Source organism: Dipteris shenzhenensis, chromosome 23 (genome assembly GCF_047967505.1).
Source record: "Dipteris shenzhenensis isolate YYH24624 ecotype China chromosome 23, Dip_SZ_1.0, whole genome shotgun sequence".
NCBI classification, from domain to species: domain Eukaryota; kingdom Viridiplantae; phylum Streptophyta; class Polypodiopsida; order Gleicheniales; family Dipteridaceae; genus Dipteris; species Dipteris shenzhenensis.
Window position 1 is genome coordinate 6,930,343 of NC_141618.1, and position 15,152 is coordinate 6,945,494.

The 15,152-nt window shown below is 43.6% G+C and overlaps 1 protein-coding gene across 2 annotated transcripts in view; it reads right to left on the reverse strand.

Moving 5' to 3' along the window:
* The window catches only part of LOC147886926 (transferases, transferring hexosyl groups), a 29,073-nt gene that overhangs the window by 12,454 nt on the left and 1,467 nt on the right, over positions 1-15,152 (reverse strand). The gene's annotated exons all lie outside the window — the stretch shown is intronic.

A 15,152-nucleotide genomic window follows, 5' to 3' on the forward strand; every position in this document is an offset into this window, starting at 1 on the left:
TCGCTTGGTGGCACCGATTGTCTCACCCGAGATGCTGCTTGCTGACAGTATTTCTGCCGTGAGGTCTCCATGATGGGTGTTCGCGACACTCGACATAGAGGATGCATTGATGTATGGATGGACTCTCGAGCTCTCCTAGCCCATATTATCATTGCAGGTTGTATCTTACAGATGATGTATATTCTGGTATGGGCTATTTCTGCCTATTTGTACTTTTTCAACAGCAACCTAGGTAGTTTGCTGTTTTAAGAGAAGGGTATGTCACGAGGACGTGAAAAGTGATGTAAAGTATCTTCGTAACTCAACCTACGCTTAACCCGGGGTTAACCATGGTTAAGTGTTGTAATGGTTTGGCCGTGAGGGACTCGCTAGAGGAAGTGCACACTTCCTAGAAGTTCCTAAGGGCAAAGTCTAGGTGCACCACTAGGTCCTTAGGACAAGGCAAAGGCTTTAAAAGAGGGGACTAAAACTTGGGCCCAAGGACAACCAACGTTGTCCTTGGTATGGGGGTTAGGACTTTAATTAAGGGGCAAATGGCAAGGAGGACGTGCCATTTGTCAAGCATGTGTATGCATGCCCTTCCCCCACCTTCCATCTCTCTCCCCTCACTCTCCCAGAGGTGTAGGACGTTTTCAGTTGTTCTTGTGTAGTTTTTGAGCTGTTTGAGCTGTTTCAAGCCTGTTTTCAGCCGTTTTAACACTGTTTTGACTGTTCCAAGGCTAGTACACACTTCTAGGAAGTGCCAGAACTCATTTTTGGGCTTTCGAAAAAATTTCGTACGGATTGTACGGACGTCCGTACGGCTGTACGGAATCCGTGCAGACGTGTTCAGCTGCCTCCCAGCAGATGCCCGGGGTTGTCTTTTGCTGTGCTGGACCTTTGTGCATATGTTTTTGGCTGCATGGTGGCTTCTAGAGCTGTTCTGGAGCTGTTTTCGACCAGCGCAGGCTGCAGAAGAAACTTTCCCTGTTGCTTTTGGCACCTTCTCTTAGGAGGACTCAGACACAGATCCCGAGGCAATCATTTTGGGGCAGATCTGTGAACCATCTTTCCTCTACAGCCCTTTCTTGTTCACCCTCCGTTCTCTACCTTCATTTCTCTCTTCTCCTGATTGCTGGAAGACACCTGCACCCTGCGCGGAGCTTGGACAGAGGATAGGTGCGAGGAAGGAGCTCGCCCCTCTGCCACAAACAGCGGGAGTTGGTTCCAGGTTCGGTTTTTCCTTGTTCTTTCTTGCTTTGCAGCTTTTTGCAGTGCATGCGTGTTGTGTGCAGTCCTTTCAGGACTCCAACACGTTCTAGTAAGCTCCCAAAGGCCAGGGTGATCCTGTGGAAGGCCTAAGGACAGTGTGGATGCATGTGAGAGTCTTGAGGCTGCCTTGAGCTCAATTTGCCAGTGGTTTGGATGCCTGAATGCCTCTAAGTTGTGTCAAATCAGAAGTGAATGCCTGAGTATGCCTTGCCAATGGGAATTCTAGTGGTGCACTGGGATTAGATGCCTTGAAGACAAGTAGAGGATTTGCAGAGAGGAACAGAAGGTTGAACTCTTGTTGTAAAGCATTTCCATTCAGAAACATTAAATAAATACCGTAAGGGGCGCCAAGGCATTTGGGACCAGTGGGTGCACTGTGTACTATTTTCATTGAGCAGGGGCATTCTAGCCTCACCTTTGTTGTTGTCGAAGCTTGTTTCTAAGTTGTGCTAAGTGATTTAAGTGACTGAAGCTTGCATTGTGGCTATTTATGAAGTTTATGACCGAGTAGAAGAAGATCACTGCCCTTTTGTTTATCGAAGGCCGGTTTCAAAAGGGTTAGATCCCCTAACCCTAACCCTAACCCTAAATGGGTTTGTATATATTCTATTTTTTCAACTAAATCTAGTGTACAGTTAGTCATTTGTAGTGTGCTCTCTAGCTGTGCCCTCTCTCCTCATCTCCACTCTTCTCCTCTCCCCTCTTCATATTTTGTCATGGTATCAGAGCTTCCTTGCCTTCCGCTGAGGCATTGCGATCCTTGAGAGTGCGAGAGAGATCGAGAGATCGAGAGAGATTGAGTGTTCCATTCACTTTCGTAGAGTGAGAAAATTTCCGTTCATTGGAAGAAATTCCATCCATTTCCGTTCATTGAGAGTGAGAGTTGTTCTTCTCTTCCGAAGAGAGAGATTTAGATAGATCTGTTTTATATTTGTGTGAGAAAGAGCAAGAGAGACCTTCTTGAGGTGTGAGAGAGATAGATTAGGTCCATTGAGAGATCTATTCTGAAGAAAATCCATTCAGAGAGAAAAGTTTTAGCTCATCTTATTTATGAGAGAGAGAGAGAGAGAGAGTTTCATTCTAGTAGTCCCAAGGTTCAATATCTCCTTCTATTTGCTGTTGCTCTCTATCTATTTGAGAAGACTTGAAGGCTAGTTGTCCCAATGAGATCCGGTAACTAATCGGTCGACTCCTTCGGCTCAGCTTCTACTACGGCTCCTATCAGCAAACTACTACATCTCCTAAGCCTCGACTCAACAACGAGCTTGATTAACACTAAGGAGCTCGAAGGCTCCTTCCTGCGCTCGAACGCCCGCCAACTACAAAGCCTCTCCATCGACAAACCTCTGTTTCAACGACCCTCATCACCCGCGTCAAGCCTTGAGCTCCTACGGCTCCTCAGGCTCCGGCGATAGCTCACAGTGCCCAACACCCAAGCACTCCCATGAGACAATAGCAGCCCCGAACGACCATAGCTCCAACAAATCCCAAGCCAACAGCTCCATCTCAGCGGCTCAGCTCCGTCATAGCGCCAACGCATCAGGCAGGGGCTGCTCTCTAGCACTTCTCTGCATAGACGGAATCTAGAAGATTGCGTCGGAATCCTTAAGATTCCACCGACAGATCGCGTTCCAACACGTGGCAACTTGGCCATCCTTGGTCAAGTTAGGATAGGGTCTGCTCAAGAGATTGACATGTGGCATCTTATAGTGCCACGTCAGCATCTGGCAGCTCCCATGCCACATCATCAACCAACCATGTCAACAGCCTCATGAGGCTACCATGTCACCTTATCTACCACGTCATCATCGATTGCCACGTCATCACCTTATCCATAGTGCCACGTCATCTGCCACGGTGGCAACCACATCATCATTGACATGTCATATGCCACATCATCTGCCATGTCACCCTGCCAGCTCATCAACCACATCATCACAGCCACATCATCAGTGCCACGTCAGCATTGCCACATCAGCTACTGACATCATCATCTGTGTCACCTTAGCTGTCCAATCAGCACTGACCTCTGCAAGCACACACAGTGCTCCACAGTCACTTCATGTGACCACTCTTGCCACCTCAGCACAGGCTTCACTGGCACACCTCTTGCTAGGCACAGTGCCACATCATCACTGCATGTGACCCATAGTGACACATCATCATTGAGCACCATTTGCACTCCTTTTGCCCCTCCACCTAAATCAAGTCGTATCTCTTGATCCAAGAAGAATTTGAGGGCGCTCCAAAAAGAAAAGTTGCTCGATTTTTCATGCTCTATGCGCTCGTCACATCACGCGCACATTTCAACGCCCAGCACTTAAAAAGAACAAAAGAAAATGAATTATTTGTTATTCTTTCATCGATCGACGATTGGTATAGATCTAGATCAGACTAGACTAGATCGCCATAGAGGGGACGCTTTGAATTTCCCCAAGTTGCTAATCTAAGCCATGCCCCAAATTCCCGACTAGTACCTACTCGGAGTCAGTCCATACGCTCACATACGGTTTCACATCATTACATTACCTAAAACCTTACGTTCATCAGTTCAGTGAGCAGACTTTAGAGAGTACAGAGGCATTGCAGATTGTTCAGTGGGCAAATAACAATTGATTTCACACACACATGCCACCATTGTAAAGCCTATTCGGCTATCTCACAGCATCGTGCACATCATTTCAGCCTTGTAAAGCCTCTTAGCTATTCCTGGCATCATTGCCACAAGCCTTGTAACACAGATCAGATTTTATATATTGCAGTTCTATCTTCACCGACGGTTCAGAGATTTCACTTGGCATAGTCAGTGTATTTGTAGTTGATTCATACAGAGATTTTCACGACACTTTTGAGTACATTTCTTGCACCATGTCTACAACTAGCAACCTCAATCTAGAGGCATCTGCTAAGTTAGACAACTCCAATAACGGTACATGGAAATACCGAATGAAAACCATTCTTGTACTTCAGGACAAATGAGAGTATGTCGATGGGTCTACACCTAGACCATTGGACGATCCAGCCACAAGTAGCTCTACTCCATCTGTTGTCACAGCACCAGCAACGGGATCTACATCTACACAAACAGTTTCCGCACCAGTAGCAGATCCTGCCATTGCCCGAGCTTAGGCAGAATGGGATAAGAAAGACAAGTACGCCTATCATCTGACTAAGCAGAATGTGCAAGATGTCATGCTAGAACAGCTCAACACAATCAAGACATCGAAAGAAGCATGGGATATGTTTGCAGCTCAAATACCATGACAAATCATCAGGAATGGTTCACAGAAATGAAGCCATTAGAAGGTCAGAAAAATGTCATCTACACAGCAGACAATACACCGAATCCAGTTCAAGGGACAGGTGTTATCCCTATGAACAATTTCACTGGTACGAAAGGATTAGTAAAAGATGTGCTCTATGTTCCGAAGCTCAACAAGAATCTCTTATCAGTAGGTCAAATGACGGAACACAATTACAAAGTCATCTTCGATAGTGATGAATGCACTATCAGAGATAAATCCAAAAGATGTCAGCTAGTAGCAAAAGGTGTCAAGGAAGGACGCTTATACAGAATGCTAGCTACAGTACCAGATAAGCATGCCATGTTAGCTCAACCGCAACAAATGCCACTATCTGCAAAATGGCACAAGAGATATGGTCATGTCAACTTGAAGTACTTGTTAGATCTCAGGAATCAGAATATGGCAATTGGGATTCCAAAGCTACAATTTCTTGAAAAAGTTTGCGAAGCATGCTGCTTCGGCAAACAAAAGCAAACCAACTTTGGCAGAAGTACCTCTCGTGCACGAGGTATTCTTGATTTGATACATACAGATGTATGGGGTTATGCCCAGACCCGCAGCATCAATGGTTCACTTTACTACTTGACTTTCATCGACGACTACAGCAGATATTGTTGGGTCTACTTTCTGCAAGAGAAATCTGAAGTGTTTTCCAGATTTCAAGAATTCAAAGCCACGGTAGAAAACCAAACAGGCAGAAAGATCAAGGTCATGAGATCAGATAGAGGAGGTGAATATATGTCTTCAGCATTCATGAACTTTTGCAGAAATCACGGCATACGAAGACAATTCACATGTGCAGATACTCCTCAGCAGAATGCAAGAGCTGAAAGAAAGAATGGAACTTTAGCAGACAGTGCTAGGGCAATGCTTAGTGAAAAGCATCTTCCAAATCAGTATTAGGCAGAACCAATAGCTACAACAAACTATTTGCTTAATCAGGTATGACTTCTTATGAAGCATTCACTGGACACAAGCCAGGCATCTCCGCATATTTGGTTGCATAGCATATGCCCACATACATGATGATTATCGCAGGAAATTGGATGCAAAGTCACGCAAATGCATCACGGTTGGCTACAGTGAAGAAAGCAAAGCATACAAATTGTATGATCCCATCAACCGCAAGGTCATTATCTCCAGAGATGTAATCTTTGATGAGGAATCAGAATGGAAAACCTCACCTACACAAGAGATAGAAGCATCGACTTCACAATCATCTACAGAATAGGTTGATGAAGAAGAGCAAGAATTGCCAACAACTCCCCAAGCAGAGCCACAGCATCTCAGACGGTCTACTAGGGAAAGCAGACCACCAACCAGATTGACATATGCTCAGAAAGGTAAAGCAATTCAGGTGGAAACCACCAACTATGCTTTTATGACTACCATCATGGCTACAGAAGAGCCAGTGTACTTCGAAGACGTAGTAGACAAGCCAGAATGGCAAACTGCTATGAATGAAGAAATGGATGCTTTGTATAAGAATAATACTTGGGAATTATGCGACCTTCCACCAGGAAAGAAGGCCATAGCAAATAAATGGGTATACAAAGTGAAGTACACTCCAGATGGAAGTATTCAAACATACAAAGCCAGACTAGTTGCAAAAGGATTTGCACAGCAATATGGTCAAGACTATGATGAGACTTATGCTCCAGTAGCAAAGATGGATTCCATACGGTTCTTGATATCACTAGCGATACTCGGTAAAGAAAATGTGTATCAGCTCGATGTCAAGAATGCATTTCTCAATGGTTACCTAGACGAGGAAGTCTACATGCAACAACCAGCAGGTTATGTTGAACCGAGAAAGGAGAATAAGGTTTGCCATCTCAAGAAAAGTCTCTACGGCTTAAAGCAAGCACCCAGAAGTTGGTACAACAGAATTGATAAGTATTTTGCTGATCAGGGATACATGAAATTCAATGCAGATCATACTCTCTACTACAAAGTTCAAGGGGAAGACATTACTATTGCACTTTTGTACGTAGATGATCTGATTGTGACAGGAAGCAAGGATAGCTTCATCAGAAAACTGAAACAAGACTTATCTGCAGAGTTCGACATGAAAGATCTTGGACTTATGTACTATTGTCTTGGAATTGAGTTCTGGAGAGATTCAGATAGCACATTCATGAGTCAGCTCAAGTATGTTGACAGTCTCCTGAAGAAGTTTCATATGGCAGATTGCAAGATTACAGCCATTCCCATGGAACAGAGTTTGAAACTTACTAAAGATTCAGAAAAGCCTACAGTCAATGACAGATACTACAGGCAACTCATCGGATCTCTTATATATATCTGACAATCACACGGCCATTGAGATACATCAGAGGTACAAGACAGTTTGGGATAGAATACAGAGAAAGTCATCCACAGTTGCATGGATACTGTGACAGTGACTATGCCGGAGATCATGAGACCAGGAGATCGACACAAGGATATGCATTTTTCCTTGGTCAAGGTGCTATATCATGGTTGTCAAACAAACAGTCAACTGTTTCTTTGTCTTCGACTGAAGCACAATATAGAGCACTCACTACAGGTGCATGTGAGGCTATATGGCTAAGAAGACTATTGTCAAAAACAGATTACTTTGATGAGTCAAAGCCAACAACAATATACTGTGATAATCAATCGGCTCAAGCATTGGCCAAGAATCCAGTATATCACTCCAGGACAAAGCACATTGATGTCAAAGAGCACTTCATCAGAGAAAGAGTGTTACTTGGTGACATCACACTGCAGCATTATGATAGCAAAGAGAATGTTGCAGACATCTTTACCAAACCACTCGGTAAAGAGCTATTCGAGAAACACCGACTAGCTCTTGGTTTGATGTAGAGGAAGGACATTCCCATTAAAGGGGTGTGATGGAATGTAATGCTCAGTCCTTCTTCGATTCCCCAGAATCATCATCTTGAGGCAAGATCTACTTCATGATGTTAATCTTGAGGGAAGGTGTTGAGAGTTCACGCTCAACATCATGTGATCATGTGTGCATAGCACCATCACGTGATCATATGTGCATAGCACTAACCTTATAGAGTGCTATAAAGGAAAGGGTTAGATCCCCTAACCCTAACCCTAAATGGGTTTGTATATATTCTATTTTTTCAACTAAATGACGTCGCTTTTGATCTGAGGCCAGTAGTATGTTGCACTGAGTAACCTGTAAGTCTTGTTGATGCATGGATGGGTAGCATAAGGAGCTACATGATGCTCTTTTAACAAAAGACGTCGAACATCCTTGTCATGAGGAACACAAACGCGATCTTGATAATACAGAAGGTCGTCCGTTTAAGCATAGGATGAGAAAATCTTCTGTTTGAAAGTTGAAGGTTGATCTTTCGAAAGAACTTGTACTACTGTGCCGAAGTCTTTATCATTGAGATACTTCCCTTTGAATGAATTCGGAACATCCACAAATAATGTAGAGATTACCATAGCTGATGCTAGAGTTAACCTACTGAGAGCATCTGCAACTACATTGCGTAGTCCTGGAATGTATTCAATGGTCATGTGAAAGTTGGCCAGAAACTCAACCCAACGTGCTTATCAAGCGTTCATTACTGGCTAGGTAGATATATACTTTAGAGAGTGATGGTCTGTCTTGACCACCGAGTCCGCTCCCATGAGATAATGTTTCCAAGAGCGGTAAGCATGTACAATGGCAAGAAACTCCTTCTCATAAACCAGGTATCTGGTTTGGATATCAGAACGTTTATGGTTGTCAAAAGCAATAACTCTGCCTTCTTGCATCAAGACTGCTCTTGTAGAGATGTCGGAAGCGTCGGTCATGACCTTAAACGGAAGGTTTGGGTCAGCAATAGCCATAACAGGTGTGGTAGTGAGTGCTTGCTTGAGTTGTTGGAAACTATACTCTGTTTCAGGAAGCCACTGAAAAACCGCCATGCTTTTCAATAATTCGTACATCGGAGCTGCAATCTCGGAAAACTGAGAGACCTTTGTATGATTTGCCAATCCAAGAAAAGAGCAGACATCATGAACGTTCTTAGGAGTAGGCCAGTTTCGGATTACCTCGACCTTCTTGGGATCCACAGAGATGCCGTGGGCTGAAATAACATGTCCCAAATATTCAAGTTGGGTGTTGAAGAACTCACTCTTCTCAACGTTGATGTAGAGAGAATTTGCGCGGAGAACTTCAAACTTGGTGAAGATGTTGTTTGTGCTCTTGTAAGGATCTGCTGAAAATGAGGATGTCATCGAGGTAAACGATGACAAACTTATCGAGGAAAGGCCTAAAGATGTCGTTCATTAGTGTCATGAATGTGTCCGGGGCATTGTTTAACCCAAAAGGCATGATTAAACATTCATAGTGTCCATACTTTATTCGAAAAGCGGTCTTGTACTCATCACCTTCTCGTATGCGGATTTGATGATAACCTGAACGAAGATCAATCTTTGAAAATTGTGTTGCGTGCAAAAGTCGATTGAAAAGGTCATCAATGCGAGAAAATGGATACTTGTGTTTTATAGTGAGCTTGTTGAGGGCTCAGTAGTCGATGCAGAGGCGCATTGACTTATTCTTTTTTTCCACAAGTAGTACAGGAGATCCGAAAGGGCTGCGACTCGGCCGAATGTAACCTTTGTCGAGTAGTTCAGTCACCTATCTTTGGATTTCTTTATTTTGAGTGTAACAAACCCGATAAGGAGGTTTCGACAGTGGATTACTGCCGGGGATAAGTTCAATTGGATGATCCACTGGTCGTCGAGGTGGTAACTGCTTTGGCAATTCATGTGGGAAAATATCAAGGTAAGGCTGGAAAAAGGGTTGGTTGAGGTACTCAGGAGGATCCTTTATCGGTGTCTCCTCAACTGGCGTAACCAACAAAAGTGTAGTCTTTACTTGACGTTTACGAACCCACTTCTTTACTTGTAAGGCGGAGGTAACTGGAGTTAAAGGAGAGTCCCTAGAACTAGTTGGCTCACTAAGTTTTCCCTAGTGGACAAACTGTATAGTATGGCTGCGAAAACTGATTGATGGATCATAGTCGTAGAGCCACTATTGTCCGAGGATGACATCATACCGAGAAAGAGGCATGATGTCGAAGTTCAACTTGTCCGTATAATGTTGGATGCGAAAGGACAGGTTTTTGATCTTGGTGTTGCACAAGAAGATAGTTCCATTTGCGAGTTCAATCTGATAGTCCATGGGACTAGGACTGGTGGTCAAATGAAGTCTTTCGACCATAGAACTAGCTAGGAAATTATGAGAGCAACCACTGTCGATGAGGATAGTAGCTGTTGTTCCTTGATGAGTTCTCTCCAGCTTACCGGATACAGGGTCCGAGTATTTAGAGGATAGAGCTCCATGAGGTAGTCCATCCTGATAACGCGGATCCTCATCCCCCTCCGGAGGATAGCGTGTAGGAGGTAGTAGCCAGTATCACGACATGGAACATTTGGGTTGCTCGCTGTAGTCTGGTGATGTGCAATCATCCGGTTCCACCCTTGGCTACCTTGGTCGCCATCTGGCAGGATATCATTTACACCCTGCGCTCCACCTAGGAGCATGGGACCTTGGGCTCTAGGGTGACTGTTGCAAGACACACAAGTTTTTGTAAAGCTTGACCTGCAGGTGTTTTCTACATTTTTACTCTGCGAGGGATTCGTTGGGTATATAGTCCCCCCACCTGGCTGTTAGCCCATGTATCAGAGATTTCCTAGGTAGTAAACTTGGTTTCTTTGGAACAAGCTGGTTTTCTTCTTTCAGCATTGATCCGGATTTTTTCATACTCAGCACCTTCGGGACAGCTATTTTTGTATGAAGTTTTTCAAGTTTTAATAGAAGGTTCCTTTCTTTGCACAAAAAAAGTCTCATCATAGTCTTGACCATATTGCTGTACAAAACCTTTTGCAACTAGTCTAGCATTATATCTTTCAATGCTTCCATCTGGATAGTACTTCCCTTTGTAAACCCATTTGTTTGCAATGCCTTTCTTTCCTGGTGGAAGGTCGCATAACTCCTAAGTATTGTTCTTGTACAAAGCTTACATTTCTTCATTCATAGCAATTTGCCATTCTAGCTTGTCAACTGCGTCTTTGGAGTACGCTGGCTCTTCTATGGCCATATTGTTATGCAAAACCTTTTGCCACTAGTCTGGCATTGTATCTTTCAATGCTTCCATCTAGATAGTACTTCCCTTTGTAAACCCATTTGTTTACAATGGCTTTCTTTGCTGGTGGAAGGTCGCATAACTCCTAAGTATTGTTCTTGTACAAAGCTTACATTTCTTCATTCATAGCAATTTGCCATTCTAGCTTGTCAACTGCGTCTTCGAAGTACAGGCTGGCTCTTCTATGGCCATGATGGTAGTTATAAGAGCATAATTGGTGATTTCAATCTGAATTGCTTTGCCTTTCCGAGCATATGTCAACCTTGCTGGTGGTTTACTTTCCCTAGTGACCGTCTAAGTTGCTGCTCTTCTCAAAGTGTCTGGTAATTCTTGCTCTTCTTCATCAATCTTTTCTGTAGGTGATTGAGTAATCGGTGTGTCTATCTCCTGAGAATTTGATTTTTCCCATTCTGATTCTTCATCAAAGATTACATCTCTGAAGATGATGACCTTTCGGTTTATGGAATCATACAACATGTATGCTTTGCTTCCTTCATGTAGCCAACCATGATGCATTTGCGTGACTTAACATCCAACTTTTTACGATGATTGTCATGTATGTGGGCATATGCTATGCAACCAAATATGTGGAGATGCCCAATGTGTGGCTTATATTCAATGAATGCTTCATAAGGTGTCATACCCTGAATCGGTTCTCGGTCGGAAGCCGTTTAAGCAAGTAGTTTGCAGTGACAATTGCTTCTGTCCAATACTGAAAGAATCTACTCACTGACCATTGCTCTAGCACTATCTGCTAAAGTAATATTCTTCCTTTCAGCGAGTGCATTTTGGTTATGAGTACCTGCACATGTGAACTGCCTTCCAATGTCATTACTTCTGCAAAAGTTCATGAATGTTGAAGACGTATTCACCTCCTCTGTCTGATCTCATGACTTTGATCTTTCTACCTGTCTAGTTCTCTACCATGGCTTTGAATTCTTGAAATCTAAAAGACTTCATATTTCTCTGTTAGAAAGTAGACCTAACAATATCTCCTGTAGTCGTCGATGAAAGTCAAGTAGTAAAGTGAACCATTGTGCTGCGGATCTGTGCATAACCCTATGTATCAAATCAAGAATACCTCTTGCTCGAGAGGTGCTTCTACCAAAATTGATTCTCTTTTGTTCTTTTCCAAGAAACTAAAGCCTAGGAATTCCAATTGCCATATTCTGATTTCTTAGCTGCATTAAGCTTTTGATTGACATGTCCATATCTCTTGTGCCATCTACGGAACGTGACATCGATTGTTGTTGAGCTGACATGGCATGTAAATCTAATACTGAAGCTACCATTCTGAACAAGCGTCCTTCCTTGACTGCTTTTCCTACTAGCTGATATCCTCTGGATTTGTCTCTGATCATGCATTCATTTCCATCGAAGATGACTCTGTAGTTGTGTTTTGTCATTTGCCCAACTGACAATAGATTTTTGCTGAGCTTTAGAACAATACATCTTTCACCAATCCTTTCGTACGAGTGAAATTGTTCATAGGGACAATGCATTTCCCTTGAACTGGATTCGGTATGTTTCACCAATCCTTTCGTACCAGTGAAATTGGTCATAGGGACAATGCATTTCCCTTAAATTGGATTCGGTATGTTATCTGCAATGTAGATAACGTTCTTTTGTCTTTCTAATGGTTTCATCTATGAACCATTCTTGATGCTTTGTCATGTGAGATGATGCACCGATGTCCATGTACCAAGAATCTTGATCTGCTTGATCAACTTGATAATTGCATTCCCCTTTTGAAGGGCAATCAATGTCAAGATACACTATATCAATCTTCTGCATATCCTCACTTGCAAGAAACATATTATGAGGTTCATTGACATAATAACTGTGACTTGAATATCCACCGCGACGATGATTTCCTCTTCCACGGAAATTCCCTCGATTGTTGCTAGATTGACCTCCTTGGTAAGACTGCTTCTTGCAACAATCTCTTTCATAGTGTCCAAACTTATGACAATAGTTGCACTAAATGTTTGACATGTTGGTAGATGCATTCCCTCTTTCTTGAAATCTTCCTCGATTAAAATGACTTCCTCTTGGATGCTGGTGCTGATGTTGATGTTGATGCTGCTACTGATGACTTTCATGATGATGATGATGTCCGCTCCTCTGAGATGCTCTACATGTACCTCTGCCGCTGCCTCTATCTCTATCTGAAGCTGTGAATGCTTGATCATTAGAATGACATTTGCGTACTTGAATGGCCTGAGTCCTGCGTTCTTCACTAAGTAACACTATAGCGGGAGATAGATTATCCTCACTCTCTCTCCTGCTCAATACTAACTGCAACTGCAAGATGATGCACTCGATACACAAAGTGAGCTGTGGATGTGAGTGAGAGAATCAGAGGGAGAGAATGTAGTGGACCTCCAAAGAGAAAATAGATACAACTGGATAATGAATGCCCAAAGGGCTGAATACAACTGTATGGAGGGACTGAAACCCTCACTGCACAACTAGAAGACCAGACTACCTAGAGGAGGTGAATCCTCACTAGATCCCTGAAGAGGCTGAGGCTACCCTGCTGGTTTGCTACGGGGAGGCCTACTCTTGCTGCTCTGAAGGCTTGAAGGCCTGAGGAGTGCATGAAAAATGAAGGCCAAAGGGTTGCTTTTTATAGGCCCCCTTGGGTCTCAAAATAGACCGACCAGAATGGCCGACTGTACTGCTGCCCACCAACTGGGCTGACGTGGCACCAACCAGTCCACGTGGCAGCAGGCTGGCTACTAACATGGCGTTGCTGTGATGTGGCGCCTTTGCCGCGATTGCTACTGCGACAGTTGCTGCGTGGGCTGCTACTGCACTAGCTGCCTGCGTGGCAATCCAGTATGGCCACGGGCTGTGGATGCCCGTGACAAACATGACTGTAATTCTTCCAATGTTGGAATTTACCGTTGAATGGCAATACTCTAGACTAGATTCTCGTATCTCTCTCCTAGTCCATTCAGGATGACTTGAACCATTTCTGTGCGATTCATAGTCTCTCTTATGCTGCAGTTGATTGTTGTAACCCTTGATCCTAAGTACGTAAGCATGACCAGTTTCATTGCTGTTGCGAAAACTCTGGTTGATCTGGTTTCTCAGTGTGAGAATCCTAGATGTGTTCTTAGACTCATACAGAGCTGCGAACATATCCAATGCTTCTTGGATGTCTTCACCGTGTTGAGCTGTCCAAGCATGACATCTTGCACGTTCTGTTTGATCAAATGATATGCATATTTGTCTTTCTTGTCCCATTCTGCCTGTGCTCGGGCAATGGCAAGATCTACAACAGATGTGGACTCCATTAGTGTTAGAAATTCACTGTGCCCACCTGTGAGCCCCCGATTTGAGGGGACAAGGGGCAGTGAGAGGTAGGAGGGCTGGGCTAATCAAAAGGTAGTCCAAAATCTCTTCATTCAAGCTACAACTGCTTGTGAAGTCTAAACGTTTTCATTTTAGTCTCTCCCCAACGAGCATCTAAATCTAAATCTAGCTAATAGGGCAACGCACCATTTAAGATAGAAAGAATTATCACAATACCAGCAGGCCGCAACTTGGACGAAAACTTCACAAGGTGAAATTTGCATGTCCGCTAATACGGCAGAAGCATATACCTAGATGAATCCGGGAACATTCCCAAACTCATCCTCTAAAAACACAACATAGTGCAGATAGTCACAAGGTTGAAAACCATAAACTCCATCATGCATAGCAGGTTGTTCTATGTTGGTGGTACCCTATGTGTGGCATTCCCATAGCATTGTGTCCAATACAAACTCCAAATTCAATAGTCAATGTTTGGAGAGCTATGTTTGACAACTTTGGTACAAAGCTTACCTTTTCCAACAGCTTTCATCCGTAGTCTGATGGCCAAACCGAAATCTACAATCAATTGACTTTCAATGTATTAAAGTGGTTATGCTGGAGATACATAGTCCGAGTGGGAGCAGCTCGTTCCGTTGGTGCAGGGGATCCTCAATGACAACCAGTGTGGGTAGGACTCCCTATAAAACCACCTTAAAAAAGAAGTCCAAGACCCTTCTCACCAAGACCTCAGAGAAGGTATATGAAGCAGATTGGATCACCAAGTCTTATGAGCAGACCATGGAGACAGTCAAAATCAGATGGCCAAATCCCAAGAATCTTACCAAGCCTGGTCCAACAAGCGCAGATGAGATGCTGGATACAAGGGTAGTGGGTCTATCCCTGTAGTATGAAGAAAAAACTCGAGCAGATTGGGAATACGCGTCCAAAGCTCTTGCATCAAAGCTTTGGAAAAGCTTTGGACCCCTTTCAATAATACATGTCATCAACAATGTGTCCACGAAGTTCCAGTTACCCAACGACATGGACCATGCATCCAATGTTCCACGTGTCTTGGCTCAAGCCTTATGTAGGCCCAGTACTAACAGTGGTACCAATGTGGAGCAGCCCAAGATCATCGACAAGGCAAAGG